This window comes from Camelus bactrianus, chromosome 13 (assembly GCF_048773025.1).
Source record: "Camelus bactrianus isolate YW-2024 breed Bactrian camel chromosome 13, ASM4877302v1, whole genome shotgun sequence".
Lineage (NCBI taxonomy): Eukaryota > Metazoa > Chordata > Mammalia > Artiodactyla > Camelidae > Camelus > Camelus bactrianus.
In genome coordinates this window covers 30,720,612-30,738,619 of record NC_133551.1, presented here as the reverse complement: position 1 = coordinate 30,738,619, position 18,008 = coordinate 30,720,612, and the positions used below count along the sequence as shown (strand labels likewise).

At 42.6% G+C, this 18,008-nt stretch overlaps 1 long non-coding RNA gene and 1 pseudogene across 8 annotated transcripts in view; both read left to right on the top strand.

The window, feature by feature from the left end:
• Positions 1 to 18,008, top strand: part of LOC105075565 (uncharacterized) — a 60,858-nt gene that overhangs the window by 4,698 nt on the left and 38,152 nt on the right. For 7 of the 8 annotated variants that reach the window (XR_012511183.1, XR_012511180.1, XR_012511176.1 and 4 more), the window contains exons 3-4: positions 3,784 to 3,833; positions 14,636 to 14,756. This is a non-coding gene — a long non-coding RNA (uncharacterized LOC105075565). Of the gene's footprint in view, positions 1 to 3,783; positions 3,834 to 12,960; positions 13,445 to 14,635; positions 14,757 to 18,008 lie in introns of all 8 variants that reach the window. The other variant, XR_012511178.1, reaches the window with a different exon arrangement.
• On the top strand, positions 3,859 to 12,953 carry LOC141579573 (EMI domain-containing protein 1 pseudogene; annotated as a pseudogene).

The window sequence follows — 18,008 nt, the reverse complement described above, 5'->3', positions numbered from 1 at the left end:
AATGCATACAAAATAGTGGAATTATTTTTTTAAGTAAGTGAGGAAACTTGGCTGAAGAGAAAATAGTGGAGGGAAAATGAAGCCAAAGTGAAATTGATTTTGCCCCAGGTCCTGTACTCTTGTGAGTCCTCTGACTTTTGTAACAGAGGCCACAGATATGGCACCTTCATCAGTGTGCAGCTCTGGAGAGAGAAGCCGGAAGCCATTGGCATGATGTAGCTGGAGTCAGGACAGCAAGTGAGATTTTCCAGGGAGCATGTCTGGGGGGGTGAGTCTCCTCCTTTAATGGACAAAGAAGCACCTGTGGGGCTCACTGCACATGCAGGTTACTGGCATCTACCCCAGAAAACCTGTTACTGGGGAATTTGGGGAGGGACTGAGTAACCAGCATGTTTAATGAGTGGCACAGGTGATTCTAGCACAGGGGACTGCTGGCCAGTTTGGAATATTTGGAGGTAAAATGACCAAGAGAAAGGACAAGGAAACCTCTAAATGAATTTCAGATGGTTCTGTGTAAAGATTACCCAAAGGGATTTATTGGGTACAGGAAGGAAATAGAATTTTGAGTTGTATTTATTTTAATCTCAACTTTGTTTCCATTTTATGTATGTTTAATGTATATTAATATAGTAGCCCATGTAAGTGATTTGTAAATAAATTCTATAGTTTAGTAGGTGATGGATTTAAGGTGTGAACTTGAGTCTTACTACCTTGAAAGCCCTTATTTTTTTTGCTGTAGAGCCATTTTGGTTAGCATTTTAAAAGTTTAATTGCTTTGTTCTTAAATATTTTAATTTTGGTCTAGATGTTTCTGTAAAGCTCTGATTCAGATTTTTTTTCTTGAATGTTTAGTTTCTGGAACTAACATATTGAAAGTATCATGAGAAAGCTGTAGAAAAGGAAGTTTATGTCATTGGAAGCAGTGGCTCTGACTGCATTCCAGCAGATCTGGGAGTAATAGATCCCAAAAATAGAATGGATGGTAATTATTTATTAATAAGCAGTCACGGAATTTGAAATAGAAAGACTTCACGTTTGTAACTGTGATGAACTAAAATCTGCTTGGGAAAAGAAACAACTATAAAAGGGGAGTGTTAAACACATGCTCTGTTTTTAATATAGCTATACTTATTAGAAATGCTATTGACACTGTTGTTTTTTGAGATATGGTTAGTCCTGTAAGTGTTCCAATTAAGGAATTATCCATTGTTTCAGTTTGGTTGTGGTTACAGCTATAAACTTTCTGGAAAAAAATTCAGCAGGCATTATGCATTCTAGCTTGCTTTGTTTAGGAATTAATACATCTTAAAGTATACTTTATATAGATACTATAATTAGAAGTTTTAGTTTTTTTTAACCAACAAAGCTAGAAAGTATTGAACAAAGTTTTTGACATCTTTTTTCCTCATTTATAAAATGGAGACAATTTAAAAATGGAAAAAATCAGAACAAAAAGACTGGAAAAATTACTCTTACAGTAAAATAATGGGTATTAGTAATGTGCATATATAAAAAGTGTCCATCTAGAAAATGACTTGAAGCAAGTAAGTCCAGTTTTGTATAAAGCATACTAGAGCTTAAAAAGATGGAAACTGTTCCATTTTATATTGAAAAGACCAGCAAAGATAGCACAGTACGCGTGTGCGCACGCGCACACACACACACACACACACACACACACACACACACACACACACACACAAACGCACAAAGAAGAAAGCTACAAATCAGTCTTGCTTGTGAAATTAATAGTAAAAAGAAAATACTAAAATTCCAATGTCATTTTAAAATAATAATATATCAAGGCCAAGGTTTATTAGGAAGTTACATAATCACATCAGAATATCAAAGGCAAAAAGCTACATGCACATTTCAATAAATGATTTGAAAATTCATGCCATTTACTAACTTTTGACTTTTAGAAATTGAGCAATAGAACACTTGCCTAACACAGTCAATGCCAGAACGTAGTAGTCATCGTACTTAATGCTGGAACGCTGGAACCATCATGCCCAGCAAAGAGAAGGGCATGAAGTGAACATCTTTAAAATGTTTATGTAGTCTTCCAATCCATGAATCTGGTATATTTCCATTTATTAAAAATCTCCAATTACTAAAAAGTTTAGCTTTTTTTCATGATGGGCCTGCGTATTTCTTAATAGAGGTTATTCTTAAATATTTGATAGTTTTTATTTTGAATATGTCATTTTCTTTTTAAGGGAGAAATATTACTTTAAGATTTGTTTTCCCTCAGAGAAGCAAGATGGCGGATTTAAAACTTTGTTTCCAGATACTGAAAACATTTTAACTACCCCAGCTGATTTTGGGGGAGGAGCCTGAAGGCTGGCCTGAGGGATAGCTGGATCCAGAGGGCTTGTCCAGCAGGCCAGCCTGGTAGGCCTGAGGAGTGGGCTGGAGTGGGCCCCATCCCAGTGAGGGTGCGCAGAAAGAGGCAGCAACAGGGCAGACATCCAGATCTCTTTTATTGGGGCCTGCCTGCAGCCATGCTGTCTGGCTGGTGAAGCCACACTTCGCCCAATGTCTTGCTGTCATCCAATAGCTGGTCATCCACTGGCCGCTTGAGGATGCCCTGGACACTGCACTTCAGCTGGAACACGATGCTTGACTGCCTAGAGCCAGTGAAGATGGCGGTCTTGTGGCACCAGATCATGAGAAACACGTCCTGGGGGCGGCAGGCCATGTGAGCTTCTAGCCCGGGTTTGGGGGGGGCCCCGCGGCCTGGCGCCCCCTAGCTGATGTCTGCTGCAGGTAGTTCCCATCTTTATTATCACTGCTTTAGGTGGCGCAGGTTCTTTCTGTGGAGAGCCTTATCTCACAGAGCCATATTCCCAGGCAACGTTCTCTGAACCCTCAGAATCATCTCTAGGGAGTTGATTTTAATGATCTAGGCTTAGTTTTCCTCAGTGGTCAGGCTAGCAGCATTTATGTGGCTTTGGTTCTCTTCTACTGTCACGTCATTGTTGATGATGTGGTCATTCATTACCTGGCTCAGCGTGAACTTCCTAAGGCCCCATGCTTTAATTTTCTCTTGGACTTAAAAAAACTAGTAACATTGTCTCTTAAGAAATTAATACATTTCGTTTTACCAGATTTTGAGAATTAGCTGGTCTGTTACGTTTTTCTTCATGTCTTACTGCTCTTGATACGCTCAAAAATTATTAATTAAATACTTAAACCACTATCTCTATATATTAGTCCCCATGGTTAATTGATTTCTCAGCTTTTTTCTGGTCTTGGTTTTCTATTTTTATTTTTCACTCATTATATTTTTATTTAATTAAAACAGCCTTCCTGTAGCATTTTATAAGTCATCACAAAGGCCCATTTTGGTAGGTTTTCTGTACATTCATTGTAAGTCACTACTAATAAGTCTTCTTGAAAACTCTCATACTGGAAAATAGAATAATTCCCATGGTTGTGGGTTTGAGAACCTATGGCCTTCCAGAATGAGTGAGCTGAAGTGTTGCCTTATTGGAAGAGACTTTCAGCACTGTCAGTTTGAATACTAGAAAAGCTTTTGTCAGTACCGACAGTCAGTTTATGCTAAACTACTCTCTTTTTGACAATTTACCTGGTTTTAGTTCTTTCTTAAGTCTGTTTACAATAACCTATTAATACTGTTGTAAGTGCAGATTTTATGATTATATCAGCTGTAGGCTTAATAAAAATGTTCCTTAAATAAATAAGAATAGATTATTATTATTTGTCCTGGGTCAGTAGATTTTTATTTGATTTTACTTTACCATTTTCTTCCTATTTTAGGTACATTGACTGTTATGGAAAGTTTTCTGACCTTACATTCAGGACCTAAGGTTAGTTTTGGTTTGTCCCATGTTTTCTATGTTAATATTAAAAATATTTTGGAAATGACACATACCTGTTAAATAGGATTTAGATTAAATTTTATATATAGTTTTAATTTTTAGTGTATGAAAGTCACTGTGCCTAATTTTTAAAAGATGGCTGAGAATTATTTTGATTTAAAATAGACTTTGTTGGGCCCTGCCCCCGCCTCCTGGCCGCTTTCCTGCTGCTGCACTGGGGGCCTGAAACCGGGATCTGTGCATCCCAGGGACAAGGGTGGAGATGCCAGGCTGGGGGCGCTGGATGCTGCTCTGCTTCAGGCTGCTGCTTGCTGGGGGCAGCATCGCGTGGCGCGTCGGGGATCCCATTCTCTGAACGCAGGAACTGGTGCTCATTCATGGTGACCTGCGCCGTCTCGTGCCATGTGCAGAATGGCACCTACCTTCAGCGAGTGCTGCAGAATTGCCCCTGGACTCTGAGCTGCCCTGGGAACAGCTACAGAACTGTGGTGAGACCCGCACACAAGGCAACATACAAGACAGTGATAGCCCATGAGTGGAGGTGTTGCCCCGGGCACTTGGGGGCAAGCTGTGGGGAAGTTTCAAGCTCCTCTGGCCCCATGGAGCCCGGGTGGCTGGGCAGCACTGTGTGGCGGATGGCACTTTGGCCCATAGCCTTCTCAGGTTGTCTCAACTGCAGCAAAGTGTCAGAGCGGATGGAGCGGCTGAAGCTGCTGGAGGCCAAGGTGGCAGTGCTGACTGCCACCAAGTGGGCAGTGCCCCTGACCCCAGTTGCCCCGACCCCAGTTGCTCCCAAGAACCCCACCCTGATCTGGGGCTCCCCAGCTGCCCAGGGCAGCCCTGGGGATGGAAGCTTCCAGAGAAAATGTGAAGGCCTCACTGTTCATGGAGATGACTGAGTTGGCACCTAGGGGCTTCCTGGGCCCACTGGCCCAAAAGGAGACCCTGGCAGCTGGGGCCAATGGGGATGAGGGACCTGCCAGGTCTGCAGGGCCCCGAAGGAGCCCTGGCCAGCCCGGAGCTATGGGTGCCCCTAGAGAGAGGGGACCTCCAGGCCCTCCAGGGCCACCTAGGCCCCTAGACCCCCAACCCCTCTTGGACCATGATCCGCCTGGATCTGCCAGCCATGAGGATCCATTTCTGTCCAACACCTTCACTGAGACCATCAGCCACTGGCTCATGGGTCCTCCTGGACCTCCTGGTCCCATGGGCATCCCTGGGAGTTTTGCACACATGGGACCCCCAGGTCCCTCTGGACCCAAAGGAATCTTCGGCCACCCAGGAGAGAAGGGCGAGAGAGGACTGTGTGGGGAGCTGGCTCCTCAAGGCTCCATGGGACAGTGGGGAGAACCCGGCCCCAAAGGAGACCGTGGTGAGAAGAGCCACTGGGGAGAGGGGTTGCACCAGCTATGTGAGGCTTTGAGGATTTTAGCTGAGAGGTTTTTAATCTTGGGAGCAATGATTGGGCTCTACAAAACAGAGGTGTCGGGGCAGGCCCTGCTGGCACAGGCACCCCCAGCCTCCTGCTGGGCAAGAGGGGAGAACATGTGGCCAATCGTGGCCCCCAGGAGCCAAAACAAGAGTGACTGAGAGTGGTGGTGGTTCCTCGGGGTTGGCTGGACCTGGCTTCCCTGCCCAGCCTGGGCTTGGCCAGCTGCCTCCAGTGTGCTACTGTCCATATTTATCAATATTCTCAGGGTCCCTTCTGCCGTCTAGGCCTTTGTGGTGGGCAGGTCTTGGTTCTGGCACCCTGTGTATGTCTGTCTCCCATGGGACTGAGCGGGGACTGGGGCCCGAGAGGGAGGCGTGGCCCAAGTGAGATGTGAGGCCTGGCTCAGGGCCTAGGCCTCAGTTTCCTTCTGCAGAGGTGTGATGCAGGCCTGCGGGGTGGGGATGGCGGGTGTGGAGCTTCTGTCTTCTTATCCACTGCCTGGCCCTCCAAGCTCCAAGCAACTGAGGGAGTCAGAACTCCCTCCAGCATAGGCAGGGGTGATGAGGGAGGGCAATGGCAGCTCCCTCTTCTTCCCAGCCAAACCTGGGGGTGCGCCTTTACCTCGCCTCTCCTTGTTTTCCGGTGCTCATTCCCCTGAGGTCAAGTGACCTGATCTGACTGGACCTTCAGGGCTCCTAGTCTCATTCAGTCTCAGTTCTGACCCCTGAGCCCTCAGTCCCTCCCGTGGCCAGGTAGGGGGGGTATATGGAGAGGGAGGGGGCCCCCTGCTCGCAGAAACACTTGTGACAGACACCAGGAGGTAGATGTGTACCAGCCAGTAGAGGCCCCCAGTGCAATTTCCCCCAGAAGAAAACATAAAATAGACTTTGTTTACAAGAGCTGCACAGTTCATTCTATTAGAATGAATTACCATCATCCTAACACTAAAGATCACCCTTTGTTTTGTGATGAATGTGGTCAGCCAAGAGCATTGTCACCTTTGTGCAAATCAGTGCATTTTTATTACGTGCCTGACTTGGAGTTAGGTGCTCCTGTGACCACACAAGAAATGTATGATGTAAATGAAACCTTACTGAATATGTGGTCTATGAGAGAACATAAGACAGTTGCACTTCTGGGAAAGGACCATGCTTTATGATAGCACTTTTATGGCCAGTACTGTCTAACCCAATTTGTGTCTGTAATTGAGGCTCCATAAGTATTTGCTGTCTTTAAATACATTCAGTATTTCAAATATTGTGTAGTAGTGCAAGGTAGTGTGGCACATAATGAATAAGATGCAAACCCTGCCCTTAAAGGGGTAATAATTTGGCTCAGCAGGAGATGAGCAGGCTTGTGATTAGAGCGGCAGGTGAACCACTGTGGGATTCTGAGAATGGAGAGAACATCCCGGGGGGGAGGCTAGAGGCGAAGGGTGTTTGGTAGGAGCTGGGGTATAGACTGAATTTTAAAGGTTGGTGGGTTAAAGGTGAGCTGTGAGTTAGGGAGAGGACATGGTTTAATAAAGATGAAACTGGGATGGTGTGGAGCGTGTTGAAGTATGGTTCCGTTTGTCTGGGTTGTGGGTTCAGATTAATGAACACAGAGAACTCTGTAAACCGTGCTAAAATGCCAGGAGTGTCAGAATAAAGGGAGACGCTGGGAGTGTCTCACAGATTCCTTGTTAAGTTTGACCTTGAACAGTGACCAGCGTCTGGAAGGGCAGAGGCAGCAGCCTAAACAGCAGCTTCAAAGTAAGTCTGAGAGACGTGCATGGAGCCCTGGGCAGCGCGTGTTAGCAGCTCAGCTCCCCGGGGGTGGGGGGGAGGTGTAGCTCGAGCCGCAGAGCGTGCTCAACACGCGTGAGGGTCTGGGTTCCCGTCCCAGCACTTCCTCTAAATGTAAGTGAGTAAATACACATTAATACCTCCCCCTCAAAAAGCAAACAAACAAACAAACAACAACAAAAAGAAACTCACCTGGTTTAAACCAACAAAACAAAAAGGAGTGTGTTGATTCACATAACCAGATGTCTACAAGTAAACAGCGTGGCTGGATCTAGATGTGTAAGTGGTATTATTGGAACTCTTTTTTTTTTTCTTTTTTTTGTCCCTTTTCTCTTCCTGTCTCTTCATGTCTTCTGTGTTCCTCTGGGTCTGTGGGCTCTCGCAGTGACAGAGAAGGTGCTGGTAGCCCCATTGTCCTTAAGGTTCACGATTTCCTGGGAACAGCTGCCAGAGTTTGTATATCAGATGATGGGGAGATGAGTCAAGCACCAGGTCCTCTGGTGCTTCTCAAACCTGTCAGTGCGACCTGGGGTGACGGAGTAATCAGATTGCCCTGGCCTGAGTTGTGGGCCTCTGGAAGGGGGATCATAGGGCCAAGCTCTTCTGAACAACAGGGAACAAATTCCAAATAGAAAAGTGTTTTGTAAGCAGAAGATGGGGCAGGGGTTATAGGGGATTAGTGCAGGACTGACAAAAAACAGATGCCCACCCCGGGGAGACGGAGAAAACAGGTGGAGCCGGAGAGGGGCTTCCTGGAAAGAGCAGCAGGAGGTGCTCTACGACAGGAGATGGTGGCCGTGCCCACTGCGTACAGTTGTTGAGGATTCAAGTAGTCAATGAATACAAATCAGGACAGTGGCTGGCACTTAATAATCACTCAGCAAGTGTCAGTACGTATTATTATTATAAGGGCTCAAAGTTGGGGCTTACCTCAGGGCCAGGTGGTTGAAGCATCCACATCAGTGCAGCTCCCTCTGATTCCCTGTAAAGCAAGGTGCAGAGCCTTCATCTCACAAGGGTGGGGCGGAAATACGCCCTTGATTCTCTGCATCCCTTGGCACTGCGTTGCTCTCCTGCCCCTTCTTATCCTCCTTTTCGCCTTAAGCTTTTTAATTTTACATGAAAAATTGAACCATAGACTATCTGTTAGACCATGAAACAAGACTCAAAAATTCATGGTTTGAAATCATGTAGTCAGGAATAGTGCTGTGCAGTAGCGGTCCCCACGGTGACGAAGGTGCTCCGCGCCTGCTGTGTGATGGCTTCCATGCTTCGCGGTGTAGCTGGAGAGCGGGCTCAGCCCGCGGCCCGCACTTAACATGGCTTCAGGGAAGGGGTGGCTTACACTTAGACAGGGGTGTGGAGCAGAGACCACACGTGGCCCGCACAGCCTGAAAATCTTAGTTTGACCTTTCACAGAAACAGTTTGCCAACCCCTCTTCTAGAGTATGTTTTAAACTATAATGCAGTTCTGCTAGAGATCAGTGAGAAGATAACAAGAATTCAGCCTCTTCACTTCTCACAGGTTCCTGTTTTCTGCTTCTTCTTAAGTCAGTTTTGTTAGTTTGTGTCCGCATTAGCTCTCTAGGGCTGCCGTAATAGGGGACCACAACCTGGGTTGCTGAAACAACACATGTTTATTGTTCTCGCAGTTCTGGAGGCTGGAAGTCCAAAATCAAGGTGTTGGCAGGTTGGTTTCTTCCCAGGGCTGTGAGGGAGCATCTGTCCATGTATCCTTCCTGGCTTCTGGTGGTTTGCTGGCGGTCTTTGGCATTCCTTAGTCTGCAGACGCATCACTCTGACCTCTCTCTCATCTTCCCAAGATGTGTGTGTGCGTGCAAATTTCCCCTTTCTGTAAGGACACCAGTGGTTTTGGATTAGGGGCCCACCTACTCCAGTATGGCTTCAGCTTACATCTACAGCAACCCTGTTTCCAAATAATGTTATGTTCTGGGGTACTGGGGGTTGGATCTTCAACATACGAGTTTGAGGGAGCACGCAGGTTAATCCATAACAGTGTCTTTTAGGAATTGGTCCGTTTCACCTAGGTCGTCTAACTTGTTGGCATACAGTTGTTTGTAGTATTGCCTTACGTCCCTTTTCTATGTCTGGAAGGTTGGTAGTGCCTCTTTCACCCCTGGTTTTAGTGGTTTGACTTCTCTCTCTCTCTCTCTCTCTCTTTCTCTTTCTGTCTCTCTGTCTAGCTAAAGGTTTTGAAATTTGGTTGATTTCTTCAGAGAACCAATTTTTGGTTTTGATTTCTCTGTTGTTTTTCTGTTCTCTCTTTTGTTTATTTCTGCTCTAGTCTTTACTGTTGCTGGTTACACCAATAATTTAAAAATCAGTTGCATTTCTGTATACCAGCCCCCATTAGAAAATGAGTTTCTTAAAAATAGAGACTATTTATTGGAGTTTTTAAAAATTAAGTACTTAAGTAAGCAATCTTATGGTAACCAAGGGTAAGGGATAAACTCAAGATTTGCAAATATTAACTACTATATATGAAATAGGTAAAAACAAGTTTATTTTGTATAGCACAGGAACTATAGTTAGTACCTTGTAATAACCTATAATGAAAAAGAATATGAAGACAAATATATGTATGTATATGTATGACTGAAACATTATGCTGTACACCAAAAATTGACACATTATAACTGACTACTTCAATTTAAAAAAATCAAGTACTTAAGAATAAGTGATATAAAATATATAAGATTTCTATGAAGAAAACTATAAAATGTTATACAGAGACCTTAAAGAAGACAAATGGAAAAATTCACCATTATTCATGGATTGGAAGACTTGATTTTGTTAAACTGTCAAGTTTTCCTTAAATTGGCTTATAATCCCACATAATTTCAATCAGAATCTCAAGCAGATTTTTAAATTTTTCCTTGTTTGTTTTATTCTGGTGTGCAACTTGACAAGCTAATTCTAAAATGTATATGGAGATGCAGAGGGCCCAGAATAGCCAAGATGTTCTTAAAGGAGAATAAGGTAGAAAGATGCTCTCAAATATCAAGACTTCTTATTAAGTCAGTGTGTTGGCAGTGGCGCACTGCTAGCCCAGGGGAACAGGATGAAGAGCTCAGAGTATTTCATGCATGTGTGAGTACTTGACTTATGGTATAGGGGCTTTTCAGGAGATGATGGGCGTCCATATGGAGAAAAAATGAAATTGGACTCATACTTTGCACTATGTACACAAGTCAACTTTAGGTGGATTATAGACCTAGAGGCATAAGGGAAAACAGTAAGCTTTGAGAAGATGACATATTTCATGGCCTCAAGGTCAGGAATGGGGAATGGCTTCCATTTTCCAGAAGTAACTTTTATTTTATTAGTTTATTTTTCTTGAGGTATCCTTGACAGACAACAGTGTACTATTCAGGTGTACAACATAATGATTCCATATTTGTATATATTACAAAATGATCACTGCTAGTTAGCACCCATCACCACAAATTGGTTACAAATTGCTTTTCTTGAGATGAACTTTAAAAATCTTCTCTCTTAGCAAATTTCTAATATGCTGTATAGTATTAACTGTAGTCACCAGGCTGTACAGGGAATGACTGCTTAAAAAAGACACAGAGGCATTAAATACAAAGACACAGTGATACATTTGTATAAATTTAAAATTGAGAGTGTCTGTTTATCAAAAAACACCACTAAGAAAATGGAAAGTTCAGCTGCAGAGTAGGAGGTACTTCTAACATGTGATGAATCCTAACAGCACAATTTTGAGCAAAAGAAGCCAAACTCAAAGAATATACACTGTATGCTTCCATTTTGGTAAAATTCTGAAACAAGCAAAGCTCACTGTGCTGTTTAGGAATGAATACTTACTTAGGTAGTAAAACTCTAAAGAAAAGCAAGGATTTTTCTTGATTACCACAAAGGCCCTCTGGGCTTACATAGATGTTTGCTTCATAATTTCATTAAATTATACATTTGTATTTTAAATACTTTTTCTATTTTTCAATGAAATCAAGTAAAAACTTTTTAAATGAAATGTAATTTTTGCCTTTTTGATGGCTTATATTTATAAGAAGATATCCTTAGGTTTTCAAAAACTTTTCTCCTGATTTTTGAAAGTCTTTGCAAATAGGTCACATTGGCTAGGCAGAGATTTAGGATAGTTTCATAAACTCTTAAAGACTTTTAGCTCTGTTTTAGTTTTAACAAAACAGAGGAAGTTAATCTTCACCAAAATGGAAATCAGGTTGGTATCTCCCTACCTTTCAGTGTCACCAAAGCTGTGAAATGAAATCCTGACTCTTTTGATGGTTTTATTGTTTCTTTTATTCTGCTTAAAGCAATCAGTGATATCTTCACATCTGCCTTACTGGTACTCCTCTTTCAACGCCTTGTGATGAAGTTGGTTTTGGATCTTTCTAAATGACTTAGTTCATTCAAACAAGGTAGATGGTATATAAGGCAGGACATAACACAGTCATGTACAATCAAAATTATAAACGAAGTTTAAAATATTTACATAATAGAGAATTAAAATTAGGTAAAGAAGGGACAGTAGTAAGGCAGTACTTTCTGAGATTACAACCTCCCCTGTGCTGTCCTTTCTGCCAGTCATATCTTTTTTTTTTTTTTTGGCTGTTTTTTTTTTTTTTAATTAATGGAGGTACTGGGGATTGAACCCAGGACCTCGTGCATGGTAAGCATTCAAACTACCACTGAGCTAACCCCCTAACCCCCCTGCCAGTCATTCCTAATTAGAGTTGCAGGTATGGGTTGTGGAAGGTGTAATAGTATGGGAAGGAATGGAAGGCACAAAGAGCTAAGAATCTCATCAAAGAGATGAAATATTTTTCATCTGGATGAAATTCAGTGGATGAATGAGGGTCCAGTTAAGATCCAACAAGGATTCGATGCTGGATACAGTACCAGAAAGAAATTGAAGTGGAGAAAGAAATTAAAATATAAATCATATTAGTAAGCTGTAAAATTTTAAAAAAAGTTTTAAAAAGCCTTCTGTGGAACACATTCATATAACTTGGGTCTAGAATGAGGGGTGTTGGGGACAGGTAGGGCACCAGATACACAGGGAAGGACCTGATGGACAGTACGTTATTTATGCATGCGTAATTGTGCTCATGAACATAGCTTGAAATTTTGAAGAATCAACATTGGGAAAGGGACTAGAGAAGCTAATTTTAAAGGTGCATGGTCAATTAGTTGAGTGAAAATGATGACAGGAAACTCACTGTCTTATTAAAAGAAGCATAAATAATGGTATGAGGAAAGAAAAAAGGGCATGTGTTGTAAATATGTAATATGTAAATGGGGTGTAAATAGTGAATATGATCAAAATAATGAGTGTTACTGCTGCCTCGCTGGTCGTGGACATTCACCTCAGGCTTGTTAAATAAGGGATTGTGCCTTGCTCAAATAGAGGTGAAATGTTGTTTGTATTAATTATAAGTTACTTGGTTTTACATTTTAGTAATTATCCCTTAAGATATGTTTAAGTCTTGAATTATTTCATCAGGGGTTATGCATTCATGATGGTACCTGTAAGTCAGCAGTTTATGGTTTTGGAGATCAGAGTAATTTCAGAAAACTATGAAATGAGTCAAATCTGAAGCCTGTCCCAGTTGTTGGCCCCAAATTGAAAAGAAAGTATGTTATCTCAAAATCTGTTCTTTGGTTTATCTAATCTAAGCATATTGTTGTTGATCAGGCTGTTAATAACGTACGCTGCTAAGAAAAGCTGAGAGACTTTTTTTTCTTATATAACGGTCGTGTTTCTAGGCACCACTTCTCCCTAAGGGCACGTAGCTCTCCTTTTACAATGGAAACCATCTTGAGGCTGTGTTGAGCATCAGTCCCACGTTGGCTACATACACTGTGTTCATTTTTCTGTTGTGTCCAGATGGCCCAGGAGATTGCAGATGCCCCAAGGGCATGTGCCTCCCATCAGATTGTCCTCCTCAGAGGGGAGCCAGCATCTTCCTCACTCCCCAGCTGGGGCCTGCACTGAGTGGGACCCAGGGCTGAGCTCCTGAGGGCAGAGGATGGATCTGGCCTTCTCCCTGTCCCAAGTCCCCAGAGGGACTGGCACATGAGACCTGCCTCCAGGGGAGTCTGAGGGACGGCCCCTTCTCCTGCACCCCTGCAGCCCCAGCCTCAAAACTCAGTTACCATGGTCGGGTCCTGAGCCTTGTTCCGTGCAAATGGGAGCAGCACATCAGGAGCAGGGCAGGAGGAGACTGTGCGCTGTGCGCTGCCAGCTGGAACACGAGAACGAGCCCTGGAGCCCTGGCAGCCTTCCCCTTCGTGAAGGAGGGGGCAGCCCCAGCCCTGGCCGCACGGCGCCTTCATGAGCATTAGATGAAAGCACTCCCATGGATGTGTGGGTAAGGACAAGGGGTCCCCGCTGGGCACATGTCACAGGAGCACAGCTTGGTGAGGGGACAGCTGCTGTGGGGATAAGAGGTCACCATCCTCTGGACTGATGCAGCCCCACTCCAGGTGGCCAGCTTGGTGCATGGAACATGGGCTGGGTTCGGCTGCCCCTCACCCTTCTAGTGTTGCAGCCCTGGGCAAGAATTAACCCCCACAAAGGCAGAGCTCTTACCCTGAACCTGTGAACCTGGCCCCTGGCCTCCCCTCTTCTCCCCGCTGTTGGATCCCAGCTCACCCCACCTCCCCAGCCCTGGCTACCCCCTCTAGGTATCAGTCCCTGGGGGTCTGAGCTGGAGGGTCCACCCTCCCGTCCAGGCTCTGGAGGCTGTGAATAGGTGGCTGTGGGAGCTGTACCCCAAGAGTGAGGTTGTCTTGGACATCGTCTTTGTGACCAACAACCACACTCAGGTGGGCATCCGTCTCATCAACAGCATCAACCACCATGGGGAGCATGAGGGGTCTGGCCAGTGACATGGCCCCTACTGGACCCCCAGTGCTGGGGCCACACCTCTGCAGGGTGCAGGTGCACCCACTGGAGCCTCAAGCCCAGAGGGGAGCTGGTGAGCTGGCTCTTTCATGGGAGACTTTCATAGTGAGGTCAGGATTGTTTTCAAAGGTAAATAAAATATAATTAATATGTTACCCTAAGCTTAAGTATTTCATCTGTCATAATATATTTGGACTCTGGGAAAAATTAATTTTATGAATTTTCACTATCAAGATCAAAATTAAACAGTTAAATTTTATGCAATAAAAATGTGATGATCTTATGTAGATTAATCAATCAATCTCGTAATAGTATTTATGCGTGAGAGCTCTGAAATCAGAGTTTGGCTATTGAAATGAGTGTCCTTTTTGTCATTATCTAGGGAAATTGATGGGGTGTAAAATGGTTAAACTGTATGTGTTAAGTGCCCATGGTGTGAAGGGTACTACATTGTTCCAACTTGTCACTTGCTCAGGTGTGAGTGTAAGTGTAGAGAACAAAGGACAAATACTGAAGTAAATTTTAATTAAGAGTAGATCTGCCATCTTCATTGCTATTACTGACTCAAGAAGAGTTAAGATTTTTATTCAGAAACTTACAGTTAAAGCTGTGGTCACTGTAAGGAGAGAAGGTGTAACGTGGGTCTGTCTTGCAGGTGGCCGCCAAGCTCTTACTGCAGAGAACTCACTGGTTATTCCATTCCTTTCTTGGGAGCAGATGTGTGTGTTGTGAAGTGGACTCAGTGTTACTTGCGTGAAAATTTAGAGCAATCACCTGTAAGTGTATATGATTCATTTTTTACCAAAGAGTATTCTATGTTTATTTCAGTTCCCCTATCTGTTTAATGTAGGATTGTAATGTTTATGAAGCAATAAAAGAAAGAGCTAAATAATGCATGTTTTAGTTTCCAGAAGCATAAAGAATTAGTAGCATAGAGCATTTTGCATTCTATGGGGGTGGTGATAGCCTCCTCCCGTAATTCATATCTGGCCTGCTGAATACCTGTTCAGGCAGCAAGTTCAGTTGGGAAATCCTGGTGCTGTAAACTTGAGAATTTCAGCTGCTGGAATCCCCTGCCTGTGGCTTATGGAGCTGTCTGCCTTCTCTCTTCTCTCCTTACTGCCTCTGAAGTGTCCTCCTACTCCTTTTGGTGAGGGAAGTAATTACTCGCACTGCCGAGACTTGAAGAGGAAGCTATCTCATGTTAAAAAATAGTATTTTCTCATTGAAGAGGTTTTAAGTGGAGCCTACATTCTAGAATGTATAGTTGCTAAACTCTGGTATATTATGGACTTTTTATAGATGGATTATATGGACTTTTGTGTTCGAGTAGGGGAAGCTAATTAGCATTTGCAACAATTTCTTTTCAAAAATGGCTTTCTAGTATCTGGTTTCTCAGCTAGCTTTTAGAACATAACACGTTAATAAAGTGGAAACTGCTTTTGTGTGATATTTATGACTATAGAGTAAGTTCTAAGTAGGTAACATTCTTGTTTTACTTAGTCTAAGAAAGGAGGGAGTGACGTCCTGGCTTTATGTGCTTTACTTAGGCTCAGTGTGCTGCTGCTGTGACTGTGGGAGGCGGCACTTCTGTTATTTTATTTTCTCAGTTGAAGCGCAGTCAGTGACAAAGTGTCTGTCTCTGGTGCACATCACAATGTGCCAGTCATGCATATACATACATAGATTTGTTTTCATATTTTTTCCATTAAAGGTTATTACAAGATATTGAACATGGTTCCCTGTGCTATACAAAAGAAACTTTTTTAAAAATCAATTTTTATATATAGTGGCTAACATTTGTAAATCTCAAACTCCAAATTTATCCCCTCCCACTCTCTTTCCCCAGTAACCATAAGATTTTTAAGTCTGTGAGTCTGTTTTATAGATGAGTTCACAGTGTCTTTTTTTTTTTTTAGATACCACATATGAGTGATATCATACGGTGTTTTTCTTTCTCTTTCTGGCTTACTTCACTTAGAATGATGATCTCCAGGTCCATCCATGTTGCTGCAAATGGCATTATTTTATTATTTTCTTATGGCAGAGTAGTATTCCATTGTATAAATATACCACATCTTCTTTACCCAGTCATCTGTTGAAGGATATTTAGGTTATTTCCATATCTTGGCTATTGTAAATAGTGCTGCTATGAACATTGGTATGCAGATGTCTTTTCAATTTAGAGTTCCCTCCAGATATATACCCAGGAGTGGGATTGCTGGGTCATATAGTAAGTCTACTTTTAGTCTTTTGAGGAATCTCCATACTGTTTTCCACAATGGCTGCACCAAACTACATTCCCACCAGCAGTGTAGGAGGGTTCCCTTTTCTCCACACCCTCTCCAGTGTTTATCATTCAGGCATCACCTCTGTTATTAAGGTGATGTTTGCTGCACTTTTCTTTTTATTCTTTATGAGGTTTGGCATTGGAAGGCAACTTCTCATAAAAGTAATATTTTAATGAAATTAGACCTTTAGAAGTATTTTCCATGAATTTTAAAAAATATCACCTAAGATTTTTTTTTCTTCCTTTAGTTCCCATGGCCCTTCTCCTTTGGTTATTTTTCAAAACAAGGTCCAATACAAAACTAGGTAACCTTTTTCTTTGTATCCAGGTCTCTGAAGTAATACTTCTCTTAATTTTGTTTGTACGTTTCCTCAGTGCAGTGACAATTATAGCTAAGACTTGCTGGAGCACTTACTGTGTTACAGATACTGCTTTATGTTCTTTACATAAATTAGGTTACTTAATCTTTTCAAATATTCCTTGAGGTAGGTGTTATCTTCATTTTACAGATGAGGAAAGCAAATCACAGGGAGGCTAAGAACTTTGCCAAAACCCTATAGTGTGTAAATGACCAAGCTAGGATAAGAACCCAGCCATCTGGCTGCAGGAATTGTATTCTCTTTACTTCACAGAGATTTCAAATATTTTTATTCTTCTGTTTTTCTCTTTTGTTATCTCCTCCTTCTCACCTCCTCTCTCCCTCTCCCCCATGCTTCCCTTTCCCTTCCTCTTCCCCACACCCTGGATCCCCATGGTAGACAGATTGAATCACCACCTGTCCAGTATCCTCCATGATGTGACTGCTTCAGGCACTTCAGAATTAACACATCAAAATCTGACCTTCTTTCCCCCAAACCCTCTTCTGCCTTCTCTGTTTCCCATCTCAGATGGTGACACTATCATCTGCCCAGTCATGAACATAAGCAACATTCTAGATTTTTCTCTAGATCTATCACAACTACCTTAGTTCAGGCTCTTAACTCTCTCTCTCTTTTACCTTCTAATTGTGGTAAAATACATATGACATAAAATTTACCATCTAAACCATTTTAAGTGTTCATCAAGTTTACCCATATTGTTATACAGCCGCCACCACCATCATCCATTTCCAGAATTCTTTCCATCTTACAAAACTAAAATTCTATACCCATGAAAGAAAGAACTCTCCTTTACCCCTTTTCCCCAGTTCTTGGCAGACATCATTCTACTTTGTCTCTATGGGTTTGAGCACACTAGTACCTCATGAGTGGAATCATGCAGTATTTGTCCTTCTGTGATTGGTTTATTTTACATAGCATGATGTCCTCAGAGTTCATCCATGTTGCAGCATGTGTCAGAATTTCCTTTCTTTTTGAGGCTGAATAACATTCCCTTGTATATACACTTGTCCCTTGGTATCTGTAGGTGATTGGTTCCAGGATCCCCCACAGATGCCAAGACCCATGGTACTCACGTTCCTTACATAACATGGCATGGTATTTGCATATAACCTGTGGACACTGTTTTATATCCTTCAGATCACCTCTGGATTACTTTATCACACCTGATACAGTGTAAATGCCATGTAAATAATTATAAATGCTATGTATATAGTGCTGGCATGAGGCAAATTCAAGTTTTGCTCTTTGGAACTTTCTGGAGTTTTTTTCAAATAATTTTGATTCACAATTGACTGAATCTGTGGATGTGAAACCATGGATACTGAGAGCTGACTGTATATACCATATTATGCTTATCA